At 40.1% G+C, this 15,632-nt stretch overlaps 1 long non-coding RNA gene across 1 annotated transcript in view; it reads left to right on the top strand.

The window, feature by feature from the left end:
- The first annotated feature begins 31 nt into the window (after positions 1–31).
- Positions 32–15,632, top strand: part of LOC103606997 — a 34,406-nt gene continuing 18,805 nt past the window's right edge. Inside the window, exons 1-2 of the long non-coding RNA XR_551931.1 lie at positions 32–113; positions 1,317–1,534. This is a non-coding gene — a long non-coding RNA (uncharacterized LOC103606997). The remainder of the gene's footprint in view (positions 114–1,316; positions 1,535–15,632) is intronic.

The raw sequence follows: 15,632 nt of genomic DNA, 5'->3' as shown, positions 1-15,632 counted from the left end.
TGCCCGCGCCCTGGCCCGCGCGCCGCCCTGCCGCCTGCTCCTCGTCCTTCTCCTGCTGCCTCCGCTCGCCGCCTCGTCCCGACCCCGCGCCTGGGGGGCTACTGCACCCAGCGGTGGGTATGGCCCCGGGCCCTTCGCGTTGTCTTCCCCGCGGGGCCCTGCAGAGGAAGGCGAAGGGCACGCGGGTCCCTGCGCTCCGGGCACGTCCCCGGCTCGGCCTTTCCGTGCTCCCTGCCTGCCTCTCCACCCTGCTCGCTCCCATACCCCCATTCATTCCAGTTCTCTTTGGAAGTCCATTTATGTTGCATTCACTAAAAACCCATTCCAATTACTGTGGGCTCCACTGGGAGATGTTTAGTGGATCCTGGGTCCCTCAGTGTTCTCTATGCAACTTGTGAAGGGAAACGAGTGTATGGGAAATGCAGCGAGGGAGCAAGTCGCTTCTCGGGCGGTGAAGCCTTGCTGTGAATGCGGGAGGGTGCAGTGATAACAGTGGCAATGGGTTGTTTCCTCAAATTTCCTACCGGGTTTATTCAGTGCTGTTGGAATTAGTGCGGGAGGCATACTGCAGGGACCAAGGAATTAAGGTGCCAAAGACATACTTCGTGCACGACCGTTGGTTGTAATTTCTCAAAATGCTTGCCATTATAGTGGACAGTTAATACAATGTTTAATAAATAAGTTGATGATTGGAAATCACTGAAAACACAAAGCTGGCCTTGGCAGGAAAATAAAAAGAAATTGGAAAGCTGCCAGCATCTGTATCCCTCCATGGCAAAGGAGTTTTGCTCATCACAAAGTTAAAAAGAAAGGGGATTTGTCCATTTCGTTTTTAAAAAATCAATTAACATTCCATGTCCATGAATTCAGCACTGAAGTTGTCTTAGGAGTGTTCTTAGCTCTCAGATGGGATACTGTGAGGCAGAGCACAGTTGAGCTTCTGTAGACTCAGAGAAGGGTGGGAGATGAGCGTCAGGACTCCTGAGCATGTTCATTTAATGACTCTTCCCTCAAGTCTGTTCTGTCCCTTCCTCCCAGTACTTAGAAGTATAGATTTGAGACTGGCTAGAAAATGTGTACATGAAATATAAATCAAAATCAACAGTACGTGACTGTGTAAGCCTTACTGGATATTAACCTATCCAGGCCATTTCATTGTTGGAATAACTTGCTTTGTTGTCTCCACTTCTTACCTGCCTCTAAATAGAAAACTTTGTTTTTGCAATTAATGGAAAAATGCATTTTAGTGCTTATGTATTTATGGGGTATATATGTGTGTGTTTGTGTATGTTCTTTCTGCCCACTCCCCTCCCCAGCTCCGCATTGGAATGAAACTGCAGAAAAAAATTTGGGAGTCCTAGCAGATGAAGATAATACATTGCAACAGAAAAGCAGCAGTAATATCAGTTACAGCAATGCAATGCAGAAAGAAATCACACTGCCTTCAAGACTCATATATTACATCAACCAAGACTCGGAAAGCCCTTATCATGTTCTTGACACAAAGGCGAGACACCAGCAAAAGCATAATAAGGTAGGCAGGAGGCTGGGTATGCAAAAGTAGCTGCCTTGAAGAGTTTTCCTTTGATTTGATTTTCTGCCAGAATCTGATTTCACAGTTTTTACTGCAGCATTTTATTAGGAAAGCAATTAATATTTTGAGAGGGGAGAAACTGGAGGGAATTAACTTGGGATCTACTGGAACGGGATTGCTGTTTCTCTTTTCTGACCAAACCTGGACTAGATTTTTCTGACACCCTGTACGCTTAACAGCTGAAGCATGGTCCATGTTTCTTTCAGGTGCATTGGGCACTGAACAGTAGTTAAGTGAACGTGTTTATGGACCTGGCTTGTTTCTGTGAGGCTTTATGTAAGGGTGCAGCACTCTACCTCCCATGATATAAGAACTGCTTTCAGTGTTCACACAGAAGATTGCTGTGAGAAGCTATTTGTCTGCAGTTTCCCTCTCCCATGATATAAGAACTGCTTTCAGTGTTCACACAGAAGATTGCTGTGAGAAGCTATTTGCAGTTTCCCCGTAGTTTTTCCACTTAGAAATTGAGTATTTAAATTTAAACTTTTTTCTTTCTTTACTTGATTAGTAGGAAAAAAATACTTTTTTTCCATTATATATTTAGTAGGTAAACAATTTGATATTTAAAAAGATTATGGTGAATAGAAGCAAATTGTTTGTATAATATGAAGACTAGTTTTGGTTGGCATAATCTTTTAAGACAATCTGGAGCAGTTGCTTTACTTTCAGGTTGGTTCAGAAAATGGAACTGATTTTTAAGAAGGTGTTCAATGGAAGACAAAGGTGCTTAATATTCAAAGAGTTTAAGGGATCTTTTTTCCTACTTAGTGTTCTCCACTGGAGTTAATAATACTTTGGACCCCAAGTAGGTTTACACAATGGTTTATCGGTGCCTCTGTTCTTTATCACAAGCAGAAAGTAGAGTCTGTATGTTAAATATTTCATTTTGAACTACACCTGTTCAGTTGAGAAGAGCAGGAACTGTCTGAACATCTAGGATTTAAGAAAAGTATCTGCTGTTTACATCGTTTTTATTAGTTTTCTGAAATATAGGTAAGTGGTAGCAGTATTTATCCCCATTTTACAAATGGGAAGATAGACATTTAAGGCTTTTATGTGACTTTCCCATAGTTGGAAAGTAGCTAATAGAAAATTCAGGCAGCCTGAATGTCTAATTTTTTTTTATAAGTCAAGTCTTTGAGAAAATGCTTCCTTCATATTGAGTATTACTGGAGAAGTTAACTTTGTTTCATGGTATTGTGCAGCGGCTCCTAGCCACTGTGGCTGAGATGAATGGGTTTCTGTTCTCTGCCAGCCCTTTTCCCCATAAGCTCCATGTAACTTAATGGGCTGACTACTAGATCATGTCTACCCGTTTGTCTTATTGATAGAAGGAGTGAATGTTGTCTTTAAGGGAAGGAAATTCATGGCCTTCTTGATAAAAATGCATTGAGCCCATTTTATAGCTTTCCTTATGAATGAGACAAAATGCTAGAGGAATGGAAAACAATTGCCTCAAAGCTGATTTTAAAGAAAGCTTAAGCTCTTTTCAGCTGAGACTTGAAAGAAACTTCAGTGGAGGTGCTTTATAACTCAGGTGTTGGAAGCTTTGACTAATACTTGTCTTTTATGTGGCTGTTTTGTTTGGTGGGACATGGTTTGGCTATAATATATCTTTCTATGATAATAAGGTTTATTAAACCTTTTCCCACCACTTAGATTTCTCCCTATGGAATATCTACTGGCTGTTGGAATGATTCTTCCTCCCCTCCCCCGTGGAGGTTGAATTTGCTTTATACTTTGGAAAGAATGTTTACACAGATATTATATTTGAAAGCATTTTTCTTATTAGTTTAATTCAACGAACATTTGTTGTACATTTCTTATGTGCAAAGCAGTATGCTAAAAGTTCAAAGATAAGAGAAAGGTTACAATGATGAGAAAGACATGGTCTGTCTGCCAAGAGACACAATAACAAGATAAGCATGATTCTAAAAAGTGTTGCTGTACTTATAAAATGAACAAGTGTTGTTCTTGTTTGGCGGGTGCCCTGGAATTTCCTTTTGTGTTCTGCGATTCCCTTTCACTTCTGTTTTTTTAGCATCTCTTGGACTGGTTGACAAAAAGCATTCCATATGATTTCTGCTATGTCTTAGAATGACTTTCCTAATAACAGTGATGAGAGACACACTTGAGCTGTTTTACACTTTTCAGTAAGAATGTATATAATTTCATCATTTTTGCTTTTATGAAAAGAAGTTTTGATATTATTGTCTATTTATTATGTTCTTTTTCGCCTCTCTGATTTCATTGCACTGAAGCACATTTTAATGAATGCCTTGGAAATGCTGAATCACTGTTCCATTCTCAGGGATCCCTAGATTGGGGATAGAGGTGGAGAGAAAAGTTCCCAGTATAGGTTGCAAGGCCAAGCTCCACATTTATGTTTGAAGATATTTCATAAATATTTAGTGTCGACCAGTCCTTATTACTTTACAGCTGTGAATGTTAAAATGTTTTTAATTCTTTCAAAATTGGTGAGTTGAAAAGCAGATTGTGCAAAGCATCTCTGTATGTACCCAAGTTTCTGAAAACCTTAACGTTTCCTTGTCAAAGAATATTTAGCAATCTTTATATCCCCAAATAGGGTGTTGTACAGCCACTTCTCCAAACTGTGCCATTTTTGAGAGTAGAAGTGGGCACACTTAGTAATTATGCCAGGATAATAGACATAAACCAAGAGAGTCCAGAGCAGATAGGGAGTTTAGATCTAAACAGTTATGTTCCTTGATTTTTGGTGCTTACCCAAATTCAGATTTCTTTATAGACAGTTTTATTTTCTGGTGATCTATTATAAATTATTCATTTTTTCTTACTAGCTAAGAAGTCTGTTTATCACCATTTAGTAGTATTAGGGTCTGAAAGGGAAAAATGTAATTTTGCTTTGTGTGATATTGTAAAATATATGTTTGGCTTTCATCCTTTTTCCTGGCACACACCTCCTAAAACCCTTGGATTCTCTGAAGTGACAAGGGTATCTTTTCTGTGCTAATGAATCTTTCGGGCCCCCAAATAGTTTCAGGTTGCAGTGGCATGCTTAGAGGGTTGGAACTTTCAGCTCCACCTCCCAGGAGAGGGGCTGACAGTTGAATTGATCACCAATGGCCAGTGATTTAATTAATCATGCCTATGTAACGTAGCCTCCATATAAACCCGAAAGACTGGGTCTAGAAGCTTTTGGATGCCTGAACACGTGGAGGTTCCTGAAGGGTGCTGTGCCTGGAGAGGGCATAGAAACTGCACCCCGTCTGCATGTCTTGCACTGTGCATATCTCTTCCATCTCCTCCTATGCTGTTCATCTGTATCCTTTGTAAGATCCTTTATAATAAATAAGTTAATGTAATTAAAGTGTTTCCCTGAGTTCTGTGAGCTGCTCTAGCAAATTAATTGAATCTGGGGAAGAGGTTGTAGGAATCTTGGTTCGTAGCTGGTCACATCCGGGGCTTGCGACATAAGTTAATGTAATTAAAGTGTTTCCCTGAGTTCTGTGAGCTGCTCTAGCAAATTAATTGAGTCTGGGGAAGAGGTTGTAGGAATCTTGGTTCGTAGCTGGTCACATCCGGGGCTTGAGATTGGTATCTGAAAGCTTGTGAGACTGAGCAGTCAACCTGTGGGATCTGATATAATCTCCAGATCGTTAGTGTCAGTTAAATAGGGGTCAAGGACACCCACCTGGTATCCGATAGAGAATCTGCAGAATTTCTTGGTGTGTGGGGAAAACCCCCCATACCTCTGGTGTCAGAAGTGTGGTGTTGAGTGTTGTGTGAGAATATAGAAAGAAAAAAATACTGCTTTTTTCTTATATCTTTTACTTTGTTATCAAGACATCTTCACTTTTAGAGAATTTTATGAGCATAAATGCAATTATATGATTACTAAACATAGGCATTTTATTAGCCATTAATGGAGTATATTAATAAAATGGACCAAACATTTAAAAAGCAGGAGAAACACTTTAGATTGATTGATTCATTCAGTCATTCTGAGATAATGCTGTGAAGTCTGTTTCTAGGAAAGTTAAGGAACATTTTCCTGAAACTTTCCTTTAGCCAAAAATTACTTGTTCTGCATCCCATTCCTTTAGGATTCTTCTCTTTTCTGGTTAGGAGGGGAGGGAAGAGGTTCACTATGCATAGCACAGGGTCTGGGGGATGGTGGCTTTAGACAGGCTGTGAGCAGCTCAGTCTTTTGTTGCCTTCTGTACTCTCTACCACCCCAGGTTGGAGAGAGGGAGGAGAAGTGTAAGTGAATTTAGATCATGGTGATTATTTTTACTTCCTACTCTGCTTTAGGACAAGATTCGTTCCACATTTCATGACTTTCCAGAAGCCAGCTGTTCTTGGCATGGGACAACAGAAAGAGGAGTGTAGAACAATGGGTCCCAAGTGTCTCTCCCATGAGATGTTCTCACACTTTTTTAGAATTCTGGAACATATGTTTTTATGACCCTTATTATTAGAAATTAATTTTTAAAAATCAAGAGAAAGTCCCATACTGTGGAACATGGAAAAAAAAATTCCTTCTGGGAGTTTCTTTAACAAGCACAGATTTTAGCTGAAGAGCTGTTTGTAAGATCGTATGGTATATGCTGTGGAAATGTCCCTGCTTCTTCCTAACTCAGCTGTATGATTTTGATTGATAAGTCTGAATTGCCACAGGGCCCTTTCTCAGATGTGGTAGAGTGGAAGATATTAGGTACTATGATAATACAAACCTTTATATTGGCCTCAGCAGCCTTCCCACATTTTCCAGGTCCTTCTAAGCAGTCATTACAAAATTGTAGTATATAGAATGTACGCTTTTACTTGTAATGCCTGGCATAGGGCAGGCCTTCAATAAATATCTGTTGAATGAATTGATGATTGAACACTCATATGTTAGCAAGAGTGCAGTGGTTCCCATGAAATTTCATGTTATAATCATATTGGAATTCAAAAAGAGCCTCAGGATACTATTAAGTATTTTTGGCACTGTGTCAGATCAGTAGGAAAGACAATTTTGGTCTTGAGTTTATAGCACTGCATAAGCCACACTTACTGTATGCTTATATTACCTAAAATAGCAAAAATATCTATATTAACAATTCTTAGATTATCCCTGTTGCCATTGCCCATCATTAATGTGCTAATCAAGAGCTGACCATGTGGTAGTTTTTGTCATTATCATGGGTTAGTTGCTCAATGGTTAATTGCAAGTGTGTCTTTCCACTCATAGTTTTCAGTTAATCAGATTTACGTCTCTTAGGTGTTCAATTTTGTTTGATTGAGCAAACATTTATTAAATGCCTGTTTTGAACTGTGTTAGACTCTGGAGAAAACGATACAGGGTAACCTAGTCCCTACCCTTGCTCACTGGTGGGGTGTCTGAATCAAGGCAGTTCATGGTGTGTGGTCCATGACAGTGCAGTTACTAGTTGTGAGAACAGAAGGCTGTGAGCACCCGGAGGAGAGAATAACCTTTGCCCAGGGAAGTCAAAGAAAACCCCACAGAAGAAAAAAGAATTGAACTGGCCTTAAAGAGCCATTCAGAGAGAAGTTTGTGCAGGAGGTGGAGAGAAGATAATCCACAGAGGAACAGAGCAGGCAGAGGCTCTGGGTGCAAGGCCTCGCCTGCTGGGTAGTGCAAAGAGGGGAAACCCAAGTGAGGGGAATTTCAGAGAATCAAGCATTAGTGTTACATTTGTAGTCAGTTACCAAAAATCCCATTTAATTCTGCTAGAAACCCAGTGATGTAGATGTTTCCAGATGCAGCAGTTGAGATTTATAGTTAGTGCCTTCAAAAAGGACAAACAGCTAGCAAGTGGCAGACAGAGTGAGGATTTGAACCCAGGTCTTTTCTTTGCAGAGCCAGTGCTGGAGTGAGGTAGGGTGTGCAGGGAGTGGCAGGAGGTAAAGGTGGAAGGCTGTGAAGACTGAAGACGTGAGGGGTTTGGTTTTATTCTGAACCAAATGGTGAGTCCTGAGAAGTCAAGAGGTGAGCATGTATTGATTGTGCACCAGTTGTGTGGTTCCTCAGGGAGCTTATCTTCTAGTAAAAAGAGACAGACCATAAACATGTCAACAACAGCAACAACATCACCACAAAGACTTCAGGTATTGACAAGTGCTTGAAAAAGGTAAAATAGTGCAATATGGTAGAGTGGTGGGTGCGATGATTTCTCCTGAAGAATCAGAAGATTGGTCTTGCAGTCTTGGGTGGGAGGAAGCTGCTTACTGCTGAGGGGAGCTCCTCTTTAGACAGGGTGGGCAGGAGCTGTTTACTGCAGCCCCCCATTCCTTGTTGCCTGATACCCACCCTTTTTCATTTCTGCTGCTTGCCTGGCCCCTATGGGCATTTGAGTTTGGACCCCAGTCTTTGATTCTTTTCTTCTGTAAAGTCTAGACCATTTCTGATCATTTCACCTTGGATTGGTTTGACTGCCCCTGTGCTTTGCAGCAGTCTTGCTTCAGTGCGTGTCCCTAAATAATGCTTTCTGCCTTTTCTGCTTGTGGGTTGACTTATTCCTGCTAACTCTGTAATTACTAGTGTCATTCTGTCTTCACTTAGTCTCAGGTTTTGTTCACAAAGTGGGACACTGTCCTTCTCTTTACAGCCAGTCAAAAAATAACTCAGGAGCATTCGCCTGGTGGCATTGTGCTGGGTTGGTGGCATCATCCGGGGTTGGTGGCACCACCCAGTGAAGGTCATTCAGACAGGAAGAAAGCTGTCCTTCCTGCCTTCTCCGTTTTTCTCAGCGGTGCTGCTGCTTTCTCAGCCGTCTAAGAGTGAACCTTGGGAGTCATCTTTGACTCCACTCTCCTTCATCTTCTGCCTATAAATAGTCACTTGTTAAGTCTTGAAGTTTCTCCCTTGAATCCATCCCTCCTCCTCCTCTGCATTGTATTCTCGTCATCGCCTCTTGTCTCTCTCTCTGTCAATCCGTCAGTCCCACTGCTGACAGATTAATCTTCGTGGAACACTTATTCCATCACGTGACTCCCCGTAGCCACATTCAACAAGCATAATTTCAGCTGGATAAATTTTCCCTGTGGGGTAAAAGAGAAGATGTAAAATTCTCTCCAGAAGAGCTGGCACTTTCCTTCTGACACTACACATTTGCTATTCCCTTCCTTTCAGAATTTTTCCAGGCCTTTTTACCCAAAAGGAGTCCATGGCAGGAGGAGTTTTGTCTGGATGGTTCCATTCTTGTCTAACCAAACTCCGGGGCTTGTGGAAAACCCTTATGATGAGTAGCAAGAACCTAATCTGTAATGTGTTTTCAGGCTTCGGTTTTAAGTACAACTTCTGTTAAATTCCTGCTTCAGAAGATCCTGTTATCTCCATCTTTAAGATCTGAGTAATTTGTTGCTCCTAGAATACGAGTTTTCTGAATGAAAATACTTTATTCCTTTCAAGAATGTACATAATCATAGGTTTTATTCATACAAAGTATTCAGTTCGGAATTGATATGGGTACCCTTTAACTTTGTGAAACAAACACTCATTATTCATATAATTCATTCAGAATCCACTGAGTGACTGCATTTTACAGTTTTACAAGGGAGTCTTTGTATTTAGAACTTACATAAATTCAGTATAATTTAAATAAAATTTAATGCAATGAATTCTATTATAAAAAGAGTAGATACAGTTATCATATTTAACTCAGAGTAATGAGAAGTTAAAAAACAATCATGTTCATTCATGGCAAGTTTGGATAAAATTCTCCATCACTGGGCACCCGGTCTGGGACAGAGCCAAACCCGTGAATTAGTTCAATGCTTCAGATAAAGTTTTGCTACATAGGTATCTTCTCTGGCTAAAGAATGGACAGAGGCCGATTTCCTCATCTGGAACATTACCGATTAATGAATTTGAGTTCCCCTTTCAATTCCATTGTGAAAAATATTTATTTTTTAACAAGATCTACCTTAACACTAAATGTTTTTCTAAAACTTTTATTTAGAAATGAAAGGGACGGAAATTCAAACAAGTCTTCTTTATCGATGACACCAGTTACAGAGTAAGTTCAAATGAATCAATGAACAGAAGTGTAAATAGGACCTTGTGACCGGTGACTGTATTGCTCTTGCTGTAATTATGTAGTTGGGAGACACTCGCCTCTTGTTTATCTGCATGGCAGTGTCCACCTGAGGAAGTTGTACTGCCACATTTTAGTCCTAGGTGGGTAGTGGGGACATGGTAATCGCATACTTCTGGACCACCTCTGCTGCCCTCAGTGGGGCTAAAGAATAATTTTAGAAGTAGTCAAATCTAAGCACAGCTAGAAGTATATCATAAAAACCATTTCAGAGCCATGGAGAAATTGTTTTTTGAGTATCTGCTGAATTCCAGTATCTGTTCCATTCCCTTAGGATGGACATTTAAGAATTTGCTATATCAAGCTATAGTCTGAATCACCTAATGGAGTGCTTAGTTCTGTCTTTTAATTGTAAATAGGACTGCTAATACCATCTATTATAATAGTTGTATTGCAGATGGGCTCCATTAACAATGTAAATCAATCAATGCTTAGGGGAGCCCCCTATACGACTTGTGTATCTTTGCTCTTTACTTTTTCCACTAAGTAGACTGCATTAAATCAACTTGCAACTCAGCTCTCCAATGCATTGATAATGACAAATATAGAGCCTTTGTATCGAACCTAAACAGTTTTATTGAGGCACTTTCATATCTATAATCTTATATGGTCCTCACAGTGTAATTGCCAAGATAATAATGATTTCTGTGTTTTGGAAGAGGATACTAAACCAATGAGGTCAGGTCAGTTACTCCAGGTCTTGGGGAATTATTGACATGACCAGAATGACCAGAACCTTGGTCTGTAGACTTCCAGTCTCTTGTTCTTTTATCATGTCTGTGGATTTAGACACCTTCCCTCTCGATGAGAAGGGCCTATGCACTGATTATGCCTGCACTATGCACATGTGTACACACCCACACATACCTCGCCTGGCCTTACTCTGCAACCAGCTGGTTTTCTTGCCTTTTTTTGTTGTTGTTGTTTCCTAAATGAGTACTCCAGGTAAATAATCTTGTTTAAGCTTCTGGCATTTTAAAAATATTTTGTTTATCTGCTTACCTTTCCTTATTAATCTTTAAAAATTTTCTTTTCCCTATATTAGATTCTCCTTCTTTCTTGAATACCGAACAAGGGTGGTCATATTTGGTGTTTCCAAACTATATGTCAGACATTTGAGCCATTCCAGAAACAGCTTTTCTTTTTTTGAAAAAATATTTTCTAATATAGGAGTATGCAACTTGAAGAACTAAGTCTTTGAAACAAACTGACTTTACTGAGAACTGCTTAATTTACCTTTTGTTTTTTACTAATTAAAGAAATGACATAACACCCAATTTAAACTTTTTGTCAGCGTGTGAAATGCAGTGTAACCAGTGTTTGTACACTGACATATTTTATTGTGAAGCAAGGAAATTAGCATTTTAATGATCCAGTATAGTCATTTATTTGTGGAATAAATATGATTTGTGCTAGGTTGTTTAGAATGTCAGAAATGGGGCTGGCTGGTTAAGCTCAGCTGGTTAGAGCAGTGTTGTAACACCAAGGTCATGGGTTCGGATCCCCGTACTGGCCAGCTGCCAAAAAAAAGATGCTAGAATGTCAGAAATTCCTCTTTGACTTCTCTTACTCCCTCCGTTGACACACAGTGGAAGAAGAATAGTTGGGGTCAGAGGTCAGGAGGTCTGGCAGCTCTGCTGTTACCAGCTGTTTGGACTTGGGCAATTACTTAGCCTGTCTAAGCTCCAGCTTCCTTATCAGTAACATGGGCATAATAATAGTGCCCATCCCAGAGGTCGTGCCTGGCCTAAATGGGATCCCCCATGTGAAGTACTCAGTAGATGATGGTACCTAGTAATTACTGATCAGAGGCCTAGGGAATTCAAGTTGTGAACTGCTCTTTTATGAAGAAAGGATTTCTCTTATAAAAAAAGAAGGTGGGTTGAGGGGTAATTGTGAGTACGGTTGTGGGGAGGGGTGATTCTCAGGGTCTTCCTGGTTTTATGGCTGCAGATAAGCTCGATTGACACGCCTCAGGTGGAAGTGGACTATTCAAGGAGTGATGACGTGAAATGAGCTTGATGTCTTAGTGGCCGCAGTCCCCTGAATGGCATTGGGGCAGTAGTATATAAACATGGTGCTTTTACTCTCTGGAAGTAAGAGTTGTCCCTAAACTTTTGCTAATAATCAGGGCACTCCAGGGCAGGCTTGGAAAGCAGGCATTTTAGTGAGCTTCAGGGTGAACTGTTTTCTTCTTGGAGCTAATTGCCGAGGTGGATGTGGTGTGGCCCCAAATATTTGTACTATAAATAGCACACAGTAGTATGATAATTTCTTCCAAGAAATGTAGCAATTAGACATCCACCCACCTCTCCTCCCTATCCCCCAAATCCCCAAACAAAACCAAACCCAAGAAATAACTTTCATCTGCCATTGGTAGTTTTCTGGCTTTGGGATGAAATGTAACAATTAGAAAACCATGCCAAATAGAATAGTAAATAGACCTCCAACCAGAAAAAAATTTAACAGGGTGAAAATATCAGATATATAATTCTGTTTTTATTTGCACACTGGGATATAATTGAACATGCTGTGACCAGGAGATGAAATCTTGGGCTTTGCATCTTGACTGTCTTCACCAAGAAGAGTTCATACGCTGATTTCCCTCCTCTTATATATCATGGCAAAAAGCAGTGAACTCTCACTAGTTACTTTGTTAATTACTGTGGGCTGTCCTGTGTACGTAATGGCCTTTCATCTCTGCAGAATGTTCAGACAGTAGTTAGAAGCATTTATCCCCGTTGGGCTATGGAAACACCGTCACTTGTTCCCTTCAGAACCAGTGGGATATCGGGATGATGTCTTCTTCTTTTTGGCTTTCCAATGGTGTGTAAAGCAGTTTTTGGAAATGGTTTATTATCATTCTTTCCTTTTCTAGTTAACTGTGTGTGTGTGTGCATATCACTTGCTTATTTATTCTTTTATTTGGGGCATTAATCTTTTTAAGACCTACTGATGCATTTTAGGATTATTACCCAAATAATTTATTTATAAATTATCCTGTCTGCTTATCAGAACTTAAATTTGTCTTTCCATTTTAGTTTTCCAGGGTTCTTGGATTTTTCCTGAGATGTTTGCATATCCTAATGTGTTAAAAATTTATGAACTTATTTGACTTATTTATATGAAACACTTGTTCGTGATATAACATTTGAGAATCTTAGGTCTTTCACAGAGAGCATAATCTCTCCCTTAACACCCAGACTTACATATCTAACTATTGATCATGTATCTCCACTTGGATGTCTAATAGGGAACTCAAGCTTCACATGCCCAAAATGGAACTCTTAATTCTGACATCTCCTGCCCCAACCTGCCTCTTGCGCATTCTTCCCATCTGGGTAAATAGAACATCTTCCGGTTGCTCAGGCCAAGAGCCTTTTCCCGTCTCTTTCTCTCAAGCATCACTTCAAGCAATCAGATCTTGTTCTCCCTTCAAAAACTACCCAGGACCTGTGACTTCTCACTGTTTCCATTGCTGCCAGCCTGGTCTAGTCCACCATTACCTCACGTGCGTTCTGACTCCTTGTCCCTAATTTTGTCCTGCTCCCATCACTGTGGCTCTGGTCTGTTTTATACATATCTGGCCGAGTGATCCTCTTAAATTCTGCTTTGGCTCATGTCACTGCTCTGTTTAACAACCTCCAGAGGTTTCCCTTCTACTTGGAGTGACTTTTTTCCCCCTTTAAGTATAATGTGATCATTGAAGAAAATTAAGCTACTGCTAATTACAGTTGGATAGCAGGAGAAACATAAAGTGCTTTTTATGATTGTATGTTTAAATGCATATCTTAGAAAGACTAATAGAATTTAAACATTACTTTCATTGATGGTTTAAAAATATTATAATAAACAGGCTTACCTACTTTTGCCTACTTTGTCCCATTCACATTTTAAGTTAAAAATTTGATTTTCCTACTTTCAAATTACAGACCATGCAATTAAAATGGATTAGCCATTTTTTATTGTAACAGTAAAAAGCAAACAAACAGAAACATTGAAATATATTCATTGATGTTGTGACATGTTCAAGATTACCTATTGCTGTTTGAAAATGCTTTTTGGTGTGTCAGTGGCTTGTCAAAAGATCATACATTCTTATTTAGCAAAGGAGATGATGCTTCTGAGTTCAGCGAACAGTGGACTAAACAAGGGAAGGATTATTGCTGTAGTGGGAGTGAGTATCACAGTTTTTTTGTCCATGAAAAGCAGTGCTTTCTTACTTCTTGGTAGTTGGAGGAATTGCTTGAAGCCAGAGAAAAGACGCTTCATAGTGGTGATGGGAGTTTTCACAGCATTTTTGCAGGGGAGCCCTTATGTCAGAGCTAAAGGAAGCAGATTGTACTGCAACCTTTGGGCTTCGTGATGAGAGAATGATCACAGAAAGGTGGATATAGCTGAGGTTCTTAAAAGAAAATTGCCCAAAAGGAATATTTGGAGATGTTGTGCTAGAAGCCAAGATTTGATTAGATGAATCAAACAAGTGAGAATAATGTTTGAGAGAAAGAAGGATGACTAGCTTAGTTTTTCTGTGATTAAAAAATTTGTTTTAGGGCCGGCCTGGTGGCGCACTGGAGAGTGCGCCGCTTGAGAGCGCAGCGGCGCTCCCGCCGAGGGNTATGTGGGATCCGAACCCTCAGCGGGAGCGCCGCCACACTCCCAAGTGGCGCACTGTAGCATTGCGCCACCTGGCTGGCCCTATTTTTTCTTTTGTTGCCTGTGTTTTTGGTGTCATATTCAAGAAATCATCGCCAAATCCTGTGTTATGAAGTTTTTCCTTATGTTTTCTTCTAAGAGTTTTATCTTTTTAGCTCTTCTATTTGAGCCTTTGATAACATTTTGAGTTAATTTTTATATACAGTGTAAGGTTAGGGTCCAATTTTAGTTTTTCTCATGTGGATATCCAGTTTACCCAGCACCATTTGTTGAAAAGACTGTTCTTTCTTCTTTGAATGATCTTGGTACCCTTCTGGAAGATCAATTGATATATGTGAAGTTTTTTTCCTGGACTTTCTATTCCATTGGTCTAAATGTCTTTATGTCAGTACCACACTATTTTAATTACCATAGCTATGTAGTAAGTTTCGAAATCAGGGAGTGTTCTTCTTTTTCAAGATTGGTTTGGTTATTCGGGGTCCCTTGGGATTCCGCATTAATTCTGGGATAGATTTTTCTATTTTTGCTAAAAAGTGTTGCTAATATTTTGATAGGGATTGCACTGAGTCTGTAAATTGCTTTGGGTGGTATTGGCATTTTAATAATATTAAGTCGGGCCGGCCCGGTGGCGCACTGCTACAGTGCGCCGCTTGAGAGCGCGGTGGCGCTCCCGCATGAACACATGATGTCTTTCCATTTATTTCTGTCTTTCATTTTTTTTTCAGCAACATTTTATAATTTTCAGTATAGAGGTCTTTTGCTTCCTTGTCTGAGTTTATTTCTAATATTTTGTTCTTTTTGATGCTATTGTAAGTGAAATTGTTTTCTTAATTTCCTTTTCAAATTGTTCATTGTTAGTATATGGAAATGAAATTGATTTTTGAATGTTGATTTTATATCTTGCAACTTTGCTGAATTCATTTATTCTAACAGTTTTTTTTTGTGGAATCCTGAGGGTTTTCTACGTATAAATCATGATGTATGAAATCATGTTCATAATAATGAACAATGATAATTTTATGTCTTCTTTTCCAACTTAGATGCCATTTATTTCTTTTTCTTGCCTAATTGCTCTGGCTAGGACTTCTACTACTATGTTGAATTGAAGTGGCAAAAACAGGGGCCGGCCCGGTGGCGCACTGCTATAGTGTGCTGCTTGGGAAGCGTGGCGGCGCTCCCGCCGAGGGTTCGGATCCCACATACTGACCGGCCGCTCACTGGCTGAGCGAGGTGCAGGAGCAACACCGAGGGTTGCGATCCCGTTGCCGGTCCCGGTCCGGTACGGGCGCGACACCGAGGGT

This window comes from Galeopterus variegatus, unplaced genomic scaffold, assembly GCF_000696425.1.
Source record: "Galeopterus variegatus unplaced genomic scaffold, G_variegatus-3.0.2 Scaffold149, whole genome shotgun sequence".
Lineage (NCBI taxonomy): Eukaryota > Metazoa > Chordata > Mammalia > Dermoptera > Cynocephalidae > Galeopterus > Galeopterus variegatus.
This window is presented reverse-complemented; position numbering and strand designations above follow the sequence as displayed.